This window comes from Lithobates pipiens, unplaced genomic scaffold, assembly GCF_037356315.1.
Source record: "Lithobates pipiens isolate NorthernLeopardFrog02 unplaced genomic scaffold, aLitPip1_a1.2 Scaffold_13, whole genome shotgun sequence".
NCBI classification, from domain to species: Eukaryota; Metazoa; Chordata; class Amphibia; order Anura; family Ranidae; genus Lithobates; species Lithobates pipiens.
Window position 1 is genome coordinate 314,220,170 of NW_027507718.1, and position 23,134 is coordinate 314,243,303.

Consider the following 23,134-nt stretch of genomic DNA (forward strand, 5'->3'; position numbering starts at 1 on the left):
CCTACCAATGCTGCCTTATTAGTGCCCATCAGTGCAGCCTATCAGTGCCCATCAGTGCAGCCTCATCACCGCACATCAGTGAAATAGAAAAATTACCTGTTTGCTAAATTTTATAATAATCTATGAAAAAAAATCCCTGAATTTTCAGTCTTTTGTAGTTTATTTAGCAAAAAATAAAAAAAACAGTGGTGGTAAAATTCCACCAAAAGAGGCGCGACCTACACATGGCACCAAGTGGACGTGTTTTAGAAGAGCTTTGCCCAGCCATCAGCCTAAAAGCACCTAGAAATGCCATCTAAAACCTCAGGTTCTCGCTCAACACTGGGTAAGCGACCCGGGAAGTACTTGGCTTCACACCAGTCTGCTATCGGATTCATTAAGCGATTTCTCACCACAGAATGAGCCAGCCCTAGCACACGGAGTGGACAGGCCAGAGCCTCGAGGTTGATTATCTCGCCACCCTCGCACGATGTCTGCACTTGTGAAAGCTCTCAAAGCCTCCTCCTGCTGCTCGGAGCAGATGGATGACCCCGGATCCCCTGCAGGTTCTGAAATGTCTTCACTGGTGAGCGAACTTAAAAAATAAATAGCGGGCATGTTCTACAGCATGCAGAAGTCCATTAAAAAGGAAATTTCTGCAGTAAGGGCTGACATGTCATATCTGCTTGTTAGATTAGAGGAGACAGAGCAGCGCCAGGATTCCCATGCGGTAGCCATTAAAGAATTACAAGAAACTGTTACTCAATTGGCATTTGCACACAGGGCCTCATTATACAAACTCGAAGACCTCAAGAACCGTAATCGTAGAAACAGCTTACACATCCGAGGTCTGCCAGAGGCAACCAGGGACAACGATCTAGAACTCTCGATCCACGGTATCCTTAACACCATTTTGTGCAACCTTGTCACTGAGATTTGATCAGGTACATCGTGTCATGAGGCCGCGCAATGTCACATCCGACCAGCCCAGGGATGTTATATGCCCCCTTCATTATTTTGAAGACAAAAACGCTGTCATGACAAAACTACGGAGTACTCCTAACATTGACTTTCATGGGGCTGTGCTCAATATCTTCCCTGATATCTCCAAGGAGACCCTCGACAGATGCAGAGCACTAAAACCTCTCTTAGATCAACTGAGAGGAGATGGGGTTTCTTACAGATGGGGCTTCCCCGCATGCTTAATAGCCACTAAAAATGGTCGTTCTTTCACGCTGCGGTTCCCTGAAAAGCTTCCTACCTTCCTTCAAGATCTGAACATGCCACCAATGGAGCTCCCAGGGTGGCAAAACTCCGTACCTCCCTTCTCAGCCCCCCAGGCCTCCCAAAGGCAGAAAACTCTATCCAAGCAGAAGTGTGCCGCTACTCCAGGCTCCTCTCAGAAAAATGAGTGAGATACTCCCCTGCCTACACTTATCTCCTTTGCTATCATACTTCTTTGCTTTAAATGTAGCTCTCACCCCAGTTCCTCACCCTTCTGCATTTTGGAGATGAATCCTCACCCTGGACATCCCTGAGCTAAGTCTTCCAAAAACATACTTGTGACCATCTCAAGTTCTGTTCTGTTTACTGTTTTACCCCCCCATAACATGGTTGCACAGTGTTGTTACATGACCCATTCCGTAAAGTTTATTATGTTTTTTGTTCTGACATTGCTAGAGTTTAAATTTGTTGTTACCCTTCATAAAGGCCATATGCTACGCTACTGCTCCTTGTTCATGCCTTTATCATGGCGTATGTCCCCTGCCCCTCTCCTCCTGTGGTTGGCAAGAGTCGGCAGCCCACGTGTTCTTCTCACTGGTCTCTTCCTAGAGTCCATGATGGCTACTCGTTCTCCCCCTCCCCATTGGGACCAATGCAGAGTTCTGCATGCATTTTCTCCTATTCCCATTAGTTTTACAGACTTTAAACAATTTTTTCAGTATGTGTTTTTTCTCCTTTTCTTCTTTATTTTGCTCTTTTCTCCCCCTTCTTATTCCACCTTTTTCCTCCTTCCTTCTGATACATGGTTATATAAGCTGCAGACCCACTCACAACCGATGTCATGGCTACTCTAACAGTTCTCTCCTACAATGTTAGGGGCCTTAATGTGGCAGCGAAGAGGCATTACGTTTCGTGAGAATTGAAAACTTCACACTGTTCAATTGCTTTCCTCCAGGAAACACACTTAACTCACTCAACACCCGTTAAACTATACAACGTAACAATTCCCACAATGGTACTACAGTTTATCTGACACCAACAAAGCCAAAGGAGTAGTCATTGGGTTCAGTAACAGTGCGTCTTTTCGTCTCACTACAACGCTAGCAGACGATCATGGTTGTTTCCTCTTTCTCAAAGGTTATATAGGCAACACCCAATGTACCCTAGCGAATGTCTATTGCCCTAACCACAACCAACCCTCTTTCTTTACCCAACTTCTTGCAAAACTAGCACAGTTTGCTGAATGTTTGATTGTTTTAGTGGGGGATATAAACATGCCCCTGGACCCCACTATTGACTCCTCACAGGGCTGCTCTAATATCCCATTTAAGGGACTAATGTAATAAAAAAGGTCTTAGCCCTTGTACACACGGTCAGACATTCTGACAACAAAATCCGTCGGATTATGTCCGACGGTTTTTGTCCGAAACTGGTGTTGCATACACACGGCCGGACAAAGTTGTCGGAAAATCCGATTGTTCGGAACGTGATGACGTTATTTAGTTACGATGGGACTACGTTCAGGCTAGTAGCCAATAGCTTTGGTCTAGGAATTTGATCTGAGCATGCGTGGCACTTTGTCCGACCGCACCAATAATTGTATGACTCCTTCCTCTCCAATCCAACAGAGGTTTCAATGCTATCCACTTCCCTGACCCAGTATTTTAGGTAGAACAAATCCACAGAAATCCCTCCCTCTGTGGGAAGCCCACAAAGCGGCAATGAGGGGCTGTCTCATTAAACTGGGTGCAAGGAAAAAAAGGGAACATGGTAAATAGTTCAAACAAGTCCTAGGCCAAATTGCTGAACTTGATAGACAACACAAACTCTCACTATAAGCTACACACCTTGAAGCTCTCACTCTTAAAAGAGAAGAACCCAAAGCTCTCCTTGACCTCGAGACTAAAAGCAAATTTCACTACATTTTACAAAAGGTTTATGAGTGGGCAAACAAACCAGGTAAACAGTTGGCTAAATACCTTAGAGCTAAAAAGACATTTATCGTTCATACCGAAAATTAAACTTCAATCGAGCGAATAAGTACATGCTACCCCCCAAATCACCAAAGCATTTAGAGAGTTTTACGCTGAATTATACAATGTTGAGGGTGACCTAGCAACCCTGCCACAACTATAAAAACGTAAAAGTATACTCACCTACTTGAAAGCTGCTAATCTCTCCAAACTCTCACGATCAGCCCTTAAAAACATTCAAGCTGACTTTTCCATCGAAGAATTCCAAAATGCATTAAAATCCTCCCCCTCAGGCAAAGCCACTAAACCTGATGGCTTCACCATCTTATATTATAAAACATTTAGTGATATTCTGCTCCCCTGTCTTACAGCATACACCAACTCCATCTTCTATACCTCTGTCCTATGTCCAGAATCCCTTTCTGCCCATATCATCGTCATCCCTAAACCTGTTAAGGACCCTACCCTTTGTGGTAGCTACAGGCCATTTCTCTCTTAAATATTGATACTAAACTCTAAACAAAAAATGTATGGCAAAGAGACTGCTCCCCCTCCTCCCCCGGTGGATTACAGTTGACCAAATAGATGTTATACCCAATAGGGAACCATGGATAACTCCTTGCGCTCCTTGTCTCTGATCCACTATGTTCTTAGATCTTCCCAGCTCACCCTCCTTTTCTCCACAGACACAGAAAAAGCATTTGACATACTCTATTTTTGGCCTCAAAATGTTCCACCGCATTTCTTCACTCTATTCTAACCTCTCCGCACAGATTTGCATAAATGTCTCCTTAAGTGAACCCTTCACACTACACAATGGTACCATACAAGGCTGTCCCCAATCCCCCCTTCTTTTTGCCATCTCCCTTGAACCTTTTTTGGCCACAAGTAAACACAATAGGAATATCCATGGCATTCAAATAGGAAACAGACTCCATAAATATGCAGCCTATGCTGATGACATTTTATTTTTTATCCAACAACGACGTATCTCACTCCCAAACCTACTGTCAGCATTCTCCGATTAACAAACCATATCTAACTTCAAAATCTGAGATATTAAACTTATTCATTCCCCAATTAGTTGCTGACCAGCTGAAGCCCCTTTTCCCCTTCCATTGGGAAACCAAACTTATGAAATATCTTGGTATATATCTTACCCCCAACCTCCACTCCCTCTTTAAACACAATTATATCCCCCTCTTGAACAGTATTCGATCAGACCTCAGGAAATGGTCCTCCCTCTCACATTCTTGGCTAGGCAATGTTAATATAATTAAGAAGAACATCCTACCCCGCATTCGTTTCATCTTTCAAAGGATCCCCTTGGGGGTTCCCATAGGTTTCTTTAATCTACTCCAGACCATGATCACCACTTTATATGGAGAGAAGGCCACCCCAGAGTTTCCATAGCAGTTCTCTTTCGCTCCAAATGCTCGAGGTGGGGTTTGCTCTCCCTAACTTCAAAGCTTATTATCATGCTGTAGTATTATCACATATTGCAGATTGGAAATATGCTACTGTCTCTAAACTATGGGTACAGTTGGAACACTCTTTATGCAGTTTCTCGGCATTTTGGCTAAGATCAAGTGCAGTTTTACTGTGTGACTTAACCAAGAGGTGCCCGGGGTACCCGACGGTCGGCCTTGGGGGGAGCATCCCTTTTCGGAGGGCCCCCCCTTGCTGCTATTGGCCTTAGGCTTAGTCCCCGGGCAACGGGAAGCGATCGCCCTTTCCAGGGCGATCCGGACGGACTTCTGGGACCCCTTCGGGGGCTCCCTTGGACGAAGGAGCGGACGTCGTGCTGGACGGAGTGAAGATGGCGTCTTCTGGGATGCGTGATTCGTTACGGTTCATTGTGAATTCAAGGAGGAAGTTGACTTGAGGACGATCGTGGTCGATGTTCTGATGGATCTCCTGAGCCTGCGGGTAAGGGATATTGTTTGTCTGCAAGATTTCCCTAAGCAGAGGTTGTATGATGTTACTTTTCTTTCTTCCGAGATGTGCTGGAATGTGTACGAAAAGATTAGGAAAATGAATGATGAGCTGTTGAATAAGATGAATGTTGTGCCGTTGTTTATGCAGGAAGATAAGGCCATAGTTGTACACATGTACAACCCTTTCGCGGACTTAAGTTTGGTGAAAGCATTTTTGAAAAACTATTGTGAGTACTTGCTTGGAGGAGATAAGGTGTGGAATAAATTTGATATATGGACTGGAAAGTACCGGTTTTACGGGAAGTTTCGCTCGGATCCCAGTTGCGTGGGTGGAGTGAGGAGGCCCCCTGCTGTGTTCAACATTGGCGGGGAGAGGGGTTTTCTTTTTTATCCAGGGCAACCGGTTTATTGCCGAAAATGCTGTGTATATGGCCACACAAGTGGGGATTGTGAGCAAGGGGCCAAATGTAGGTTTTGCGGGAATGCGGATCATCTTTCTAAGGAATGTACTCAGAGGAAAGTTTGTGACATTTGCAAGAAGGTGGGCCACTTGGCCAGGCAATGTGAGGAGTATTTTATGGCCAAAAGAGAGACTCAGTTTCATGAGACTTTGGTGAAGACAGCAGCAAGGATGGCAAAGCGGAGGTCTCGTAGGGAGCCTTGGGGGGAAGATAGTAGTGCAGGGCACGCTGATGCGGCTGAGTCTACTGCCCCCTCGGGTTCTGAGGCCAATGACGCTGTACCTGCAGAGCAGGAGGAGGCTGTGACCAGGGATGTCGTTTCCGGCCCTGCTACCGATGTTTCAGTGGCGGGTGGCGGTGTCGACTCTGGGAGCCTTGGTACTGTGGCAGGTGGAGGGCTTCAGGCGGATGTTGGTCAGCAGGAAGGTGAGGAGGAGGAACAAGGACCCTCGGCGAGTCAAGAGAGTGGGGATCCGGAGGTGGATCAGGGAAGTGTGTCTTTTGCTAGTCCTGGTCAGTTGGCGGACTTAATGAGCGGACTATCTTCATGTAATGAGGAAGGTGATGAGGAAATGGACAGCGAGGAAAGCCTAGAATGTGGTCAGAGACTTGTCATTTCTATGGATGAGACTGCTCAATCCTCTATTAAAAGATCTTGTGAGGAGGGGGTAGGTGGAGGGGGGGAAGGTGGTGCCCTTCCTGATGATGGAGACTCGGGCTCCGAGTCTGCCAGTTCACCGTTCACACGAAAGAGGGTGTCTTATGCTAGTGTAGCAAGTAAGGGTCTTGATGAGGCTACGCATTATCTGTAGAAATTTTGCTATGGCTGTGTTAACTTTCATAACCTTTTTTGTTATGGCTCTAACAGTGAGTTCTTTGAATGTTAGAAGCATATGTTCCGGGTGGAGGAGGGCTGCAGTTTTTGATTTTTTGAGAGGGTTTAACACTGATGTGGTATATGTCCAAGAGTGTGGTGTGGAAAGGGCTCCTGGTGAAGAGTGGAGGTGTGGGGATTCCGTGTGGTCCCCAATGTGTGAATCAAAAAATGAGGGTGTGGGGATCCTGATTAAAAGCCCATATGTACAGGTTATTTCACATGAGGGGGTGGTGCCGGGGAGGTTGCAGATTGCTGTGTTAGAGGGGGCGGGGAACTGCGTTAGGATAATCAATTGCTATGCACCTGCTGATAAATGTGAGCGTGTGACCTTTTTTGAAACCCTTAAGTTGTGGATGCCTGGAAGAATTCCGACAGTGTTAGTCGGTGACTTTAACTGTGTGAGGAGGAGTGAGGAAAGGCAGAGTGTTGCTTGTATAAGTGGAATGGATGTGACCTCCAAAGCCTTGAATGAGTTGGTGTGTGACTTCCATTTGCAAGATGTGGCACGGGTGGTACAAAAAGATGATGTTTCCTGTACTTTTTTTCCGACAAGGGGACAGTTAGGTCAAGAATTGACTTTATTTTTGCATCACGGGTCTTGAAAGTTACGGGCTATCAAACGGATCCCGTGTCTTTTTCGGATCACGTCATGATTATAGGGTCTTTTTTTCTGGACAGTGATTTGGTATGCGGGAGGGGTGTGTGGAAGTTAAATTGTGCTGGACTTAAGGAGGAGGGGGTGTATACGGATTTTAAAAAATATTTTGAGTGGCTTACTTTTAAAAAAAGTGGGTTTTCGGACATTCTGGAATGGTGGGACTGGGCCAAGGTGATGGTCGGCAGGTTTTTTAGGAAAAGAGGGGTGGAGGTGGCCAGGAGAAAACATGAAGAGGAAAGGAGGTTGGTGGAAAGACTACTTTTTTTGTTTCGGTGCAAGAGGATGGGTTTGGAGGTGGAGGATGAATTGAAGGAGGTGCGGGAAGCACGAAATACAAAGTTGAAGGAACGTGGGAAAGGCATCGTCTTTAGAGCAAGAGTGAATGAGATGGAGGAGGATGAGCAGTGCTCTGCTTTCTTCTTCAAGAAGGCCTTTGGTCCCAAGAAGCTGTTTCAATCGGTATTGGAAGGAGAGGAGGAGGTGAGCGGTGGAAGGATGATGGATGTTATTAAGTCTTTCTATATCAATTTGTATGGTGGGAGTGGAAGTGCTTCTGAAGAGGAAATGCGGGAATACTGCAAGGTGATGGAGGGGAACCTGAGTGAGGAAGATGCCGGGATGCTAGTTGAGCCTGTGACGGATGATGAGGTGGAAGATGTGGTGAAGAGGATGAAGAAGAACAAGACCCCTGGAGGGGATGGCTTACCTGCTGACTTTTATGTAGAATTCTGGCCTGTCCTGAAGGATCAATTGTGCGAGGTGGTGAGGACCTGTATGGATGGAAAGAGATTGTCAACGTCAATGAAGAAGGGTATTATCACTTTGCTCTATAAGAAAAAAGGAGATCATCGGGATATTAAGAACTGGCGCCCCATTACGTTGCTGAATTGTGACTACAAAATTATTGCGAAATTAATGGCTGATAGGATGAGGAAGATTGTGGACAGTGTGATTGGTGAATGGAAAGTTTGTGCGGTACCCGGTCGGAGGATTTCTGACAACCTAATCCTCTTGAGGGACCTCGTGTATTATGCCCAATGCAACAACATGCCGTTGGCTTTAGCAAGTATTGACCTGGAGAAGGCATATGATCGAGTGGCGCACTCCTTCCTCTTTATGGTTTTGAGGCAGCTGGGGGTTCCGGAGGACTTTGTTAAACTAGTTGAGTGCCTGTATCAGGGAATCAGCAGTCAGATCCTGGTTAATGGGAGTTTGTCTGGGGAGGTGGAGGTGAAGTCAGGTGTAAGACAGGGGTGCCCCTTGTCGCCTGTTGTTTTCATGTGCTTGATTGAGCCCTTGTTGAGACATCTGGTGAGAGATAAGTGCTTTAAAGGTGTGTTTGTGCCTGGGTGTGAGAGTGTGCCAGTTAAAGCAGTGTGTTACATGGATGATGTGAACTTTTTGTGTAACTCTGCTAAGGATGTGGCAAGGGCGGAACTTCAGCTCAGTATTTTTGGTTTAATGTCTGCTCTGAATGTCAATTGGGGCAAGAGCAGTGTGTGTGTTCTGAGTGGCACGTGTGATGTGTCCAAAAGTAAATTGAAGGTGGTGCAGGAGGTGGAGGTTTTGGGGATTCATTTTGAGAGAAATTTGGGAAACCAGAAGAATGTTGCTAAAGGGGTGGAGAAGGTGGAGAAAAAACTTAATTTATGGAAGACCAGAAGGCTGTCCTTTTCTGGGAAGACTTTGATTGTAAAATCGGTAGTTCTGCCTATTTTGGTGTACTTTTCTGTTATTTTTCCGCCCAACAAAAGGTGGGTGCAGAAAATTACTAGGATGTTGTTTTTTTTTTTTCTGGGGTTGCAAAATGGAAAGGGTTGCCAGGGAAATTGTAATGAAGGATGTGTATAACTTCCCTAATATTTCTCGTTTTTTGGAGGTGCAGTGGTGGATGGTACATCTTAAGACTTTCCATTCAGGGTGGAAAGTGGCCGCCTTAATGCGGTATTTGATTGGGTGGCCGTTGTTGAAATGGGGTTGGTGTAAAAAAGATTTGACGAAGCCAATGTCTATGCTTTCCCCAGTATATTATTTAAAAATGGGCAAGTTTTTTCAGGGAAATCAGTTGCAGGCGTTGGGGGAGGGGGCTTGGAAAAAAGAAACCTTATGGAAATGGTTGAGGAGGGGGGAACTGTCAACAAATATTTTTGGCTTAAGCCCTAAAAAAGCCGAAGTATGTTGGAAAAATGTATCGATAAAAGGTATAACAAATAGACAATTGGAGGTGGTGTGGTTGTCCTTGCACAATTGCTTATCGACCATGTCCTTCTTAAAATCTAGGGATTTGGTCAGGCGGGAGGTATGCCCAAGGGAAGGTTGTGGAGGAACTGAAAATGTGAGGCATGTATTTTGGGAATGTTTTTTTTGTGAAAGAAGTTTGGAGGTTGCTGTGTGGCTTTGTGCAAAGGGTGGTGGAGGTGGAAGGTGTATCTTATGAGTCTGGTGTTCTTGGGTTGATGGGAGGAGATAAAAGGAAGCAGCGTAAGATGTTTGTGATATCTGCTGTGGTAAGGGAGGTGGTGTGGGAAACCCGGTGTGCCTTTGTGAAGAAAAAATTGGTGGTATCTGAAAATGACTGTGTGGATTGGGTGATGGCAAGGATGTTTTATGTATTAGCAGTTGAAAGGAGGAAGTTGGGTGTGGAGGAGGCTGATGTTTTTTGGAATTTTGGGAGGTGGAGGGTTGGTGAAGGTTAGGATTTTATTGTATAGACTGTATATATATATATGAAATTTTATTCATGATTTTATCTTTTTGTTTGATTAACGCCACAAATGATGAACGGAACACGGCTCAGTGAAGGTGTCAAGTGCTAGTTAATGCTGAGTTTGAGTGATTCAGTCTGAGTGGAAAAAAAATAAAAAATCTGTTCTTATCAGTTGCCAATAGGTGGCGCTTGTTTACCGTCCCTGTTCTACGGCGAGGTGGAGCAGGGGTGGCGGTTGCTATGCAAAGCCTGTTGGTGTAAAGGTGACCTGGAACGGTTCGTAGCCGGACCGGGAAGCCTTCTGATGGGGGCGGAGAACCACTGGTCGGCGCCAGGGGAGGGGACCCTGGCAGACCGGCTTGGATTGTGGCAGCTTTAGCCCCAGTCAGTTTTTCGGGAGGGAACGCTTAGCTCTCCTGTTCCAGCAGGGGGGCGGCCTGTACATTTCGAATATAATTAGGTAGGAGTGACGGGAGTGAGGGTTTGACCTGATGGCAAAGGGTCTCACTAAGCTTGCTGATCTCCATGCCTTTCTGGCTGTGGTGGGGGCTGTCGTGGTCTGGGCTGGGCTGTCGGGGATGCTTTTGTTGGAAAGCCCATGGTGATGTGCCCCTGGAGTGGCAGTCCAGGGGTGCCTTATTTCACTGTGCGTCTGCACCTTGATATTCGGCACCTAGGTCACGTCACCATTACACGCTTTTTTTACACCTGCCTCTAGGGCCCGGCCTTTTGGCTAGGACCAGAGGAATTTTTGATTCCTGGCCGGAGGGCCGGTCCTTGTATTGCACAATGGCCACTTTTCACTCTCCTCTCCACTATCCCTTCCTCACTTTTTATTTGTGTGTGTTTTGTCACGGTCTGTCACTGCACGTTTTGATTAGTAGGGTGTCGATCCTCGGACCAATCCTGAACGTCTTGAGGGAGAGCGGACATAGGCCTTCTGGCTTGGTCCAATCTCCATGAGGGGGGGCCTACCTTCGGGGAAGCCCCCACAGTACCAAGTACCTAGGAGGTTCTGTTTCGGCAGTCCTCCCGGGGAAAGGAGGTCTTCCGGTTTCGTCCGGGGACCACTTGTTGAGTCTGGTACCTCAGTCCCCGTCTGGAGCCTAACGCCCTGGGGGATCAGGGTATGGTCCTTCTTTTGGAGGACATCAGGCACCCGTCTGCACTTTTTAGTGTTTCACTCTTTATGTGTGTGCACTCTTTTTATGCACCAGGTGGAAGTTTTTTGGGTGTGTTTGCACGCCATGGGCTTTTTAAAAAAAAAAAAAAAAAAACTCTTTATGCAGTTTGGACCTTTCCACCACTCCCTGGATACCCCATCCCTCTAGAAACCTCTCAAAATACCTCACCCCACACCACATCCTCTCTAGAGGTTTGGGACAGACTACATAAGAAACTCTCCTGGTCATACGACTCTCCTCTGATGCCACTCCTACATCATAAACATTTAATGCCTGGTCCTTGGACCCAGGATCCAAATCATGGTCACCAGAGGGCCCTCTCCTGCTACACCATGTTCTCCATTCAAACAACCTTAAGCCACTAAACTGGGATTCTAGGATCCAAACCAGCCGAGTTCATGGACAAATGGAGGTACAATCAACTGCAACGCTTCCTTCTAACCCTCCGCCAGCCCTTATGGAGTATCCAAGACCTCAATGGAATTTAATCCCTGTTCAATTACTGCACATGAAACCCCCCACTAGACTGCATTTCATAGTTTTACAGGGCACTTATTGAGTTACAGAGTCCTCTGTACTGTGCCTATTTGACCAAATGAGAATCCGGCCTCAGATCCACTATGACAAACAAGAAAAAGGACAACGTTCTTCAACTTGCATATGTCTCTTCACTTGCCTTAACCATGGTGGAATCCAACTACAAGCTTCTCAATATTTGGCACCACACACCAGCTAAATTCCATCGAATGTTCCCCACCAACTCCCCGCTATGCTTGAGGAACTCTGGAGAGGATGCTACCCATGCACACATCTAGTGGTTCTGCCCCCTCATACGTCCATTTTGGTCTGAGGTGATAGATTTGATCAATCAGATTACTGACGTTAACCTTCCCCAGGACCCCTGGACTATACTCTTCCACGGCACCCCAATGCCCATTGGCAGGTATAAACGCTCGCTCATTCCCTACCTGATAAATACAGACAAGGCCCTCATCCTCACCGTTTGGAGCCATCCTATAATCCCATCCATGAAGACTTGGTTGCAAAAGGTATCTGAAGTAAGCCTCTAGGAAGAACTTACCCATATTGCAAGGGGAACTTCCAAACGTCACTCTTTAATCTGTGCCCCTTGGTCCTCATTCCTCACCACTCCTGCTACAAGGACATCAACTCCTCGACCCCCCCAGGATTCCCAAACATCCTAAATTGGTCCGTCATCTAGCCCACCAATCTACTTCTACCTATAACTTGTGGTTCACCTTATTGAACGTTTAGAAACTTATTTGTATTTGTATTTGAACCAATTATACAAATGTTACCATGTCTGCTAGCCTCCCACCTTACCCTCTCCTCCAATTTTCTCTCTTATTCTCAATCCCCCCCTCCTACCCCTCTTCTCCTTCATCTCCCCTCCTCTTCACTTTTAAACTGTAACTTCTCTTTGCAACTGCTACCAAGTCATTTATTATTTGGACCTATGTTGACCCATGGGCTTGCTTAGTTCCATATCCGCTTAAGGGTCAAGCACTGCACTCTAGTCACGCTAATATTTTTGCTGCTACTGGTCCTAGATTGTATTTCCTCTATTAGCTAACCCATGGGTATACAGGAGCCCTTATATTTGCTCTCTGACTGTTGGAATAATGACTCATTTTGTTATTATATTTTGCTTGTTTCTGTATATTCTTTGTTCAATAAAAAGATATTAAACAAACAAAAAAAAAACATATGCCAGAGCTGCTGCAGAAAGTGCGAGCTGTCTGTGCGCACTTTCGGAGTTCTCACCCTGCTGCTGCTCGCCTGTCAGAGCTGCAGTGTAACTTTGGGCTTCCTGCTCACTGCCTCATATGTGACGTGCCCACAAGGTGGAACTCACTGCAAACTGCACATGATGGCCAGACTGTGAGAGCAGCAGCAGGTGATAGTGGAGATTCAGCTGCAGCACGCACGCGTGAGTCGCTCTGCGGAACAGCACCACTTCACCACCAATAACTGGGCCTCCATGCGAGACCTGTGTGGCTTGTTGCGCTGTTTTGAGTACTCCACCAACATGGGCAGTGCCGATGGTGCCGTTCTCAGCGTTACTATCCCAGTTCCATGCCTCCTTGAAAAAACGCTTCCGACGATGATGGAAGAGGATGTGGCACAGAAGGAGGAAGAGGGATAATTTCCAAGGCATTCAGGCCAGTCATTCACAAGTGGCTCCGAGGGTGGGTTCCTGCACCAACAAACGCCAGGTACACAATTGTCCAGCAAGGGCACAGTTCTGGAGGATGATGAGGTGGAGGATGAGGAGGAGGAACCATGTTCACAGCAGGGTGGCACCCAGACCAGCTCATGGCCATTACTGGTGCATGAATGGGGGGATACAGAGGACACAGACAATACATCTCCCACAGAGGACAGCTTTTCGTTGCCTCTGGGCAGCCTGGCACACATGAGCGATTACATGCTGCAGTGTCTCCGCAATGACCGCCGAGTTGCCCACATTCTAACTGGTGCTGATTACTGGGTGGCCACACTGCCGGATCCCAGTTACAAGGACAATGTACCATCCTTAATTCCCTCACTGGAGCATGATCGTAAGATGCACGAGCAAGTACAAGCGCACGCTGGTAGACGCACTGCCTGACAGCTGGGGCTCGGTGGAAGCACAAGGCGACGGCAGAGGAGGAGGAAGAGGTCACCAACGCAGCCGGGGCACTGCCAGTGCCTCAGAAGGCAGGGTTAGCATGGCTGATATGTGGAAAAGCTTTGTCGGCATGCCACAACAACCATCACCACCAGCTGAGATGGAACGTCTTAGCAGGAGGCAGCATTTCACCAACATGGTGGAGCAGTATGTGTACACACACCTACACGTACCGAATGACGGGTCTGCCCCCTTCAACTTCTGGGTCTCCAAATTGGGAACATGGCCTCAGCTTGCCCTTTACGCCTGGGAGGTGCTGGCCTGCCCTGCAGCCAGTGTATTATCTGAATATGTATTTGGCACGGCAGGGGGCGTTATCACAGACAAGCACAGCCGCCTGTCCAGAGCCAATGTGGACAAGCTCACGTTCATTAAAATGAACCAGGCATGGATCCCACAGGACTTGTGCAGAATAGACATGTATACCGGTGTTCTGACAAAAACTGTCCGACCATCGGATAGTTTACACCCCATACTCTGCAGGCTGAGCGCTTGTGCAGTACAGAGGACAAGGAGATTCCGAAAATCTCCGTAGATGAACAGCACCTGCGCAGTGAGTGCAGGTTCAAGCCCCACCATCCAAGTGGACATAAGGTAGCACATAGTAACAAGGCCCCTCGCGGGCCTGCTTCGCTCGCCACGCTTTGCTCGCCGCACTTCGGGAACGGCCTCGCTCAGCTATTTTTTATTCTAACTCTATGTCCACTTGGATGGTGGGGCTTGAACCTGGACTCACAGCACAGGCGTCGTTCGTCTTCAGAGATTTTTGGAATCCCCTTGTCCTCCGTACTGCGCAAGCGCAGTACAGGGCGGACACTATCCGACATGGAACAGAATTCGACACATCACCGGCCTTACCCAGCCATTGTTGTATTTTTGATCTTTCTCACTTTTGGGGTGTACCCTAATAAAAAAAAAAAAAACAGTGTTGGCTACCTCATCCTCCTCCACTGCCGCTTCCACCTACACCACCACATTCACCGTCACCTCAACCTCCTACTCTATATGGACCTCGTCCTCCTAGGTCAAGATTATTATTTTTTACTTTTTTGATTTCAAAGTATTTTATTTTGTATCACAAGAATAAACATTTAAAAGTGACATTCAGAATATCGATTCAGTCAAAACATAGAAAGGTTACAGGCAGTGCAACAAGGTGAATCGAGTGTAACACGACAGAGATATAAAATGTAAAATCATTTTAGACAGACATGGTAGTGTTAGAGTGAAGGGTTGGTATTCCTGTTAATGATCGGAGGTGTACCTCCTCCCTGGATACCCCCAATGGGAGCTAGCTGTGCCTGAGAAGGGTAACTTAACCACCGACCCTAGGAGTGAATATAAGGTGAGGGACGGAAATTACCATGTGTCTTTTTCCCTAAGATATGAATCCGTGACTAGGCATCAGTGTTTGTCGTCCGCAAACAGGCCACATTTGTGAACCTGAGAGCCACATTGAACTCCTTGTATGTTGGGGTCCCGGCGAATGGAGATGGAGAGTGTCTCAATTGCTATTGCAAAGATTAGTGGAGATAAAGGACAGCTTTGTCTGGTGCCTTTGGCTATATGTATTTGTTTGGAGTAGTATCCTTGAAGCCTAATATAGGCTTTAGGATTTGAATAAAGAGCTTGGATCAGGCCCATAAACTTGTCGCCAAAGCCTCAACGTTCAGGGATTGTAAAGATGTATGGCCAGGAGACTGAATCAAAGGCCCTTTGAAGCTCCAGTGATAAAAGCATGCCTGATTGTTTTGGACCTCCTGGCCAGATTGTCTGGAGGATGGAAACTATGTCTATGGCTCTTCTGATCTGATCATGGCCCTGTCTGCCTGGGATTAACCCCACTTGATCCTTATGAGCATATCGGTTAATGAAGGAAGCTAGACAATTTGCAAGGAGTTTGGTAAGGATTTTTAAGTCGCTATTGATGAGGGCGATGGGTCTATAATTACTGACTTCTTCCGGGTTTTTTTATCTGGTTTCAGTATTACTGCAATGTAGGCTGTGTTTAGGTGAGGATCAAGTGGGGTTCCCTGTGTCTTTGCGTTAAAAAAATCTTTTAAATGTGGAGTCAGGGTGGTGGTAAATGTCTTGTAATAGGGGTAGGGAGACCACCGGGGCCTGGAGCAGAACCTGATTTGAGGTTCTTAATGACTTCTTGTACCTCTTCTTTTGAGAAGGGGACTTCCAGCATATTCTTTTTTATTTTTATGTATTTTATGTTATTTTAAGTTATTTCCCTATCCATATTTGTTTGCAGGGCACTTCCCATGCTCTTAACAACATTTTTCTGCCATTTGCAGCCCTTTAGCCCTTTCCATTACTTTTTTAGAGCCATTTTAGTCCTCAAAAGTTCGGGTCCCCATTGACTTCAATGGGGTTCAGGTTTGGGGTCAATTTCGGGTACCGAACTCAAACTTTATTTGCGAAGTTTGGCCGAACCCATCGAACCCGAACATCCAGGTATCCGCTCAACTCTAGTTATGAGAGTTGGGACAAAATGGGCCTTATTTAGGCCCATTTACAATATCATGAACTGAGTAGTCTCAGTCCTCTTGTATCGAATTGTATTCTAGCTGTTCTGTCTTCCTTTATATTGTAAAGTTATGCACAAACTTTTGACGCTATTTTGATCTTAGGCTTATGTAAAAATTATGCCTAATTCTGAATTGCAAAAAGAAAAGGGAATCCCTATACGTCTGTTCCAAATGCATACGAACAACCACCTTGGAGATATATATATATTTTTTTATGGCAAGCAGACTCATCATGGTCATAACCACTGCAGTCTATTTCTAGATATACCTCTTATGGGAACAGTTAATCAAAAATGTTAGGAATTAATATATACATTTTAATTCAGTTTTAATGTTGGATAATTCATTTTTAAGGTTTAGATATTTGTTGATAATATTAAGGTCAGCAGTATAATTTCAAGTTTGTTTTAATCATATAATGACCATAAATAATATTACAACATAGTAGAGGAATCCAGCACATTTCCTGCCTGTTGAGCGTTAGGCTTTACAGAAAACCCACAGGGGATGTGGGGGGGGGGGGGAGGGGGGTAAGCATTAGGCTTGTTTGCCTATTGGGACTTGATAGAAATAATGAATAGTAATGGCATTTTTCTGTGATTTAAAGGATATGTATGTAGAGGGCATGTGACCTGCTCTCTTTCCTCCTCTTTCTTTTCAATCTCAGCTGCATGCTCAGATAAGAGTCTGGTATTGATTTTTTTGGGGGAGAGCACCATTTTGTTTCCAATTTGAAGTATGGAGACCTCTTTAATATCTAGTTTACACCAGGATATTACAAGTTTTGTAATTTGGTTATTTCTATGATCCTATTATGTTTTACACTAAGATAGGTTTAATTGTTTCATTATTTGAAAAATGTAGCAATGCATTACATATGCACAAATTAATTATACATACTGTTGTGATTGAATTTGGATGTTGCAGTTGTTGGCAAGTGTGTGATAAAGACAATGCTTCTTACAAGTGCTGCTTCAGATTAATTAGAAGTAGTCAATGACCTCCACTGACCCTTGTACAATTTTTAATCAGGAAAGTTAACATTTCTTTTCTCTTCACTTGAATGATACTTAAATATTTGCCTGTAGGAATAACTGACTTATTCTACTCTGAACCACTATATAAATGTTACTTTGCAAGTTAGAAGTGCTGGGAAGTAATTAAATAAGTCAGTTTGGTAGGGAAATATCTAAACAAAACCCAAGAATACAGTATATGAAAGTACAGATAATACATTTTCAAACTGATAAGTCAGTCTCCATTGTTTGTGTTAAGCATCTGTTTCACAAATATATATTTTTTGAACACTCATTATATTCTGCTTAGGATTAGTGCAGTTTAGTTCATTAGGCTTTTTGAATTGCAAATATATATATATATAAAATTTACCAGCATTAAAGCCCTTTTCGTACCTTCATCGAGTGGTAAATGGTGTTTTTTTTTTGTTTTGTTTTTTGAGTGTTAGGGCATTGCACTGTAATGAATGTCACTATATGCAGTGCATTTCATTGATTCTTTTTCAAATGACTTCTCATCACACAAGTACAGTATGCAATGCTGCAATGCTGATGGACATGCATTGCAAAAGACAACACTACACATACCAATAAGTCACTTTAAAAAAAAATAGGATCCTTATCCTGGTGTGTTTACTTTGTGATTTGAGTCTATGTAGCCTGTAGTTTCCATATTGCTATGATACTGGAATCTGCAAAAAAGTCTGGCTCCAGCTTCACTAATGTCCCATATTTTCCTGTATTTCATCCATACACATTTATAAGAATGACAGTTTTTAAGAAACCAAACAATCTTTCCTGTTGCGTGGTACTGATTGTTTCCTAGCCACCCACTCATGACTAGGTTGAACAAAGTCCGATATCTTCCAACTTCTTCCTTAATGCAAAAGCAATTATAGCCAGATCTACTGAAGTTCTCTTTCCTGCAGGAGGTGCCGTCATAATGAATTGTGTTCTGATTTGAGGCTCCGATATGTAGGGCACACCAACCCCCTGCAACTTTTTTTTTGCTGACAAAACATGGAAAAATTACTGACAAAGTACATTTGTACTGATATCCTTTTAGAAACAAAGATAATCTATATTGAAACAATATAACAATATGTAAATGCTGACAATATCCATAGCAAGCAATCTGCCTGACTTTACAATGAAAAAATCAAAACAACAGGGAAAAATGTGAAAATGAATAGTATTATGAAAGACCTGGGGTATCCGGGGGCACACAGGAAAAAAAATATTCTATGGTGCACCTCTGCAATAGGTAGCTATGGCTAGAATGTGCATAATGGCAGGGAGTGGTTTAGAGGGGAATGATTTAACAGAACCTGTTCCTAGTCACTTTATACACGTCACACATATACCATATTGCTTGTATTCATAAAACACTCCTTAGTACTGTAACACAAATGACAGTCTCACAGACACAAACATCTCATGGCAATATCTCAGGACGAAGGATATATTAAAAAATAACTTAACTTTTACTTTACATGTATTTCTGTACACACACAAATATAATTTTGTCTGAATCTGTCTTAACTTCATTAAAATCATCAACTGTTGAACACAAACCCTCGCCTATGGCGTTTTGCCACATATCTGTACAACAACACTGACTTCCAGTCATACATGGACCTAGCATGGAAAGAGCTTGCTACCGCTAAATCTCCCCATGCTGACAACCCTAATCTCTATTGGGGAACAGGAAAGGCTTACCTTCATGCTCAGATCATATCCTATGCCGCTTCTTATAAGAAAAAGGTCCTGTATAGCTTTAAGACAGCAAGTTATCGTCTTAGAGGGACTCAGTGATCTCTCTCCACCCAAAACTCCCCTCAAAACAGAAATGTGTGGCAAAAAGCTAAAAATTACTTTGGCACTTGGGCAGTTGTCCTAGTACTGACCAAACAAGCACACACTGAAGCCACACTATACTGATATGGTAACAAAGCAGGGAAGCTCCTTACGAGACACTGTAAAAGGGAACAGGTATACCATATACCTTCCCAAGTATAGCTGAATAATTCTCTCTGTCAAATTCCTGTGCCTTATAATTCTGCCAGTGTGTTAACTTCATCCGCACCTCATGCAGGTAAAGTGGTAAGAGATTCAAGACAACAATAACAGACCGTTTACTCCATCTTTCACCATTTCAGATTCATACAAACTGCTGATCAGCAAAATAAACCCCCCTTCTCTTCTTCCTCTGCGGCAAAATGGGGAAAGACCTTTCCAGACCCAGAGCTAACGAATATAATTTTTCTGGGATTCAACAAAGTCCTCCAGTTGACACCATGTGAACAATGGCGGGAAACACAAATGAAAATAATCCATCGTGCACATATACAACACTGGATAAAAACAAATCTCAATCGGCCTCCTGCCCTCTCTGCCACCAACAAAGACCTACTTTATCCCACCGCTTTTGGATGTGAAAATATATCTCCACTTTTTGGGACCAAGCCATATTCTTCATTCAAGGAGTTACCCTGCTTCACCTACCTAAAGACCCTCTTCTTCTCATTTTCAGGGTATTGGGACAAGCAGCTACTGACATGGTCATCCAAGGGCAAGACACAACACATAAATTGGATCCCACTCAACAAACATAGAATCAATGTGCCTGGAGGGAGTTCACATCCAAAAAGCCACTTCCCTTTCATACGCTTGGTTGCAGAATATAAGCAGAATGCACACGGAAAGACGGAAAGAGAGAATTGCTCGGGAAGCACTTGGCATGGATCTTTCTGACAGGCAGTGGAGGAAAGCCTGCATACTAGCTCACAAATGCTAATTGAGCACCAGAACACAAGAAACTTCGTATAAATTTCTGACGCAATGGTATGCCACCCCAGCAAGGTTACATAAATGGTACCCTCAATCCTCAGATCTTTGTTGGCAGTGTCAAAGAGAGACTGGAACCCTGCTGCACATTTGGTGGCAGTGTCCCATAATAGCTCGGTTTTGGACTGATTTGAAGGACTTGATAAGCCACAGTACTGATACCCCAATTAGACTTGATGAGGCTTGTTGCTTGCTCTATGTCACATCCTTCCGGCTCCAATGGTATAGGAAATCACTATCTAAGCACCTGTTAAACGCTGCTAAAGTTCTTGTGCCGCTGCACTGGAAATCTACTAGCACCCCATCGATCAGAGACTGACTTTTCAAAAGGTATATGGAACATGGAGGAAATGATAGCACAATCCAATGATTCCATTGAAAGATACCATACAACGTGGTCACCGTGGTTCACCTTCAGGTATTCACAAAAATATGAGGATTTGATGGGCAGAATGTGAACTAGATCTTCACCTTAGTTTGTACTCAGAGTCACTCTGTGGATAGTGGGGGAAAGGAACAACGAGCAACAAGGAAACAAAGACCTGAAGTGTGCCAGGGCCACGTGGTCAGTATGCCTAAAAGGGGGCATACACAAGTATGAAATGTAATGAATGAAATTAAAAGAAAATGGGAATGGGTGGGTGGGACACGAGACCCAACGTCCACGAGGAGGAGGCAGAGGAGGGCAGGCTTTATGCAGCCTGACTCCTCCTACAAATACAGGCTTACCCTGCGGCCAGCCTTACACTTGTACTCAGAGTCACTCTGTGGATAGTGGGGGAAAGGAACAACAAGCAACAAGGAAACAAAGACCTGAAGTGTGCCAGGGTCACGTGGTCAGTATGCCTAAAAGGGGGCAAAAAATAACACAGTAGGAAGAAAGCTCAACAACCAGAAGACACAGTGAATAACGTCTAACCTGGGGTGGTGGTAAATGAGTTATGTATTTATCCGCAGAGAATTAAGCGCTAGGAAAGGCAGTAGAGGACCAACCCAGCGTTAGACAAATGTAACACACACACGCTTGCTTTAACCCAACACCAAGCACCACACTTTGCCAGGCTCCAGGGACCTGACAACAGTGCCGCTCCGAAAGCCACGTCCCGCGAGCATGCAGATGTAACAGAAAAGGCTGAGGTGCCAACTAGCAGATTGGCTAAAGTAAGTGAGACCCTGGGCCAGAAGCACCACTCCCCTGGCTTTAGGAACCACAAAGCCAGCTATAGCACCCCCTTGAGCCCCAACCCGGTGACCAACGCAAAAGGAGACCTGAGAGTACGTGAACGTCATAAAATAAAACCCACAATGGAAAGTCAGCTGAGCACAGCAGGGAGTCCACACCGCTGGAACCCTGGATGGCTTCAAACGAAAGTGCAGAAAAATAAGACAACCTGACAGATCATTTAGCATGAAATGCTGGGACTTAACTCAATACGCCCAGAAAGTGCTGAGGGCTGATACAAGCTGGAGGAGGCAAACAAGGAAACAAAAACAAAACAGAAAAGCAAAAAAAAAAAGGAACTAGATGTTTAACCATCAGGACTGGAAACCTGCCAAGCAGTGTCATGGGCGTTCCTGGAATTTAAAACAAAACCCAATGATCAAGGCTGCAGTGCCAGCCAAATGGAAAACCAATCTACCACAATTGGAACTGAAAAGAAAGTACGACACTGGAACCTGCTTCTGAGACCCGAGCCTACAGATACTGGCCCGGGCCCCGAGAGGGCCCCGGGACCCACAAAAGCCCCTGAGCCAGAAGAAGCTGTGGATCAGCGAAAGGCTGACTAACCAATTGTTCTATACCCCAGTGCAACTCCTGGCCAGACGCAGCTAGGAAATTGAAAGATAGTGAGGAATGGCACCCAACTGATCAGGAACACAACTAGTGAGAGAACCGTGATCAGACAAAGAAAACCTGCGACAAGAACGAAACCTGCGATAAGGAAACGTGACTGAACGAGAAACATGAGTAGCGTGATCTGATCACCGTGAGCAGCATAAGGACCGAGGCTGCTAGAAAACACAACCTGCCTAGGAAATGCAGGTTGCACGTGAAACGCAAAATGAAAAGAGAAAACCACAAGAGAAAACCCTGGGGGGTACACAAGAGAGAATCCTGAGGGTACACAAGAGAAAACCTGGAACGCTAGAGAAAAACCTGGAAAGCGAGAGAGAACCTGGAAAGCGAGAGAGAAAACCTGGAAAGCAAGAGAGAAAACCTGGAAAGCGAGAGAAAACCTGGAAAGCGAGAGAAAACCTGGAAAGCGAGAGAAACCTGGAAAACGAGAGAAACCATAAAATGCACGAGAAACCATAGTTGCATGAACCGTCAACTGTACCACGGGAATACGTCAGAACCACGGGAAAACGTCAGAACCATGGAAATACGTCAGAAAACACTATAAAAACATGGGGAAACGTCAGAAACATGGGAAACGCAAGAAGTTGCATGAGACACGTAAATTACATCCGATACGTAAATTGCATGAGAAACATAACATGCCTGAGAACCATAAATTCATGAGAACCATAAATGCGTAAGAACTGTAAATCGATTAAAAACCGTCAACTGCCTGCGAAACGCACGAGAAACGCAATTGTATGAGAAACCGTAAAATTGCATGGAAAACCATCAATTGTATGAGAAACCCAACTTCATACGAAAAGTAAATCACATGAGAGACCCAAATCGAAAAAACTAAATTGCGTAAGAACCGTAACTTTCATGAAAACATCAACTGTATGAAAACCGTGAAATTGCATAAACTGTGAATTGCATGAGAAACGGCAATGCAAGTGAAACCGAAAAAAAAAACGAGTAAGGAACGTGCATGAAAAACAAAAAGCATGAGAACTTCAAATCGAATGAGAACGTAAAATAAAACGAGAACATAACTGCATAAGAACGAAAAACGAACGAGAACATGACTGCATGAGAACGTAAAACGAAACGAGAACATAACTGCATGAAAATGTAAAATGAAACGAGAACATAATTGCATGAAAACGTAAAACGAAACGAGAACATAACTGCTTGAAAAC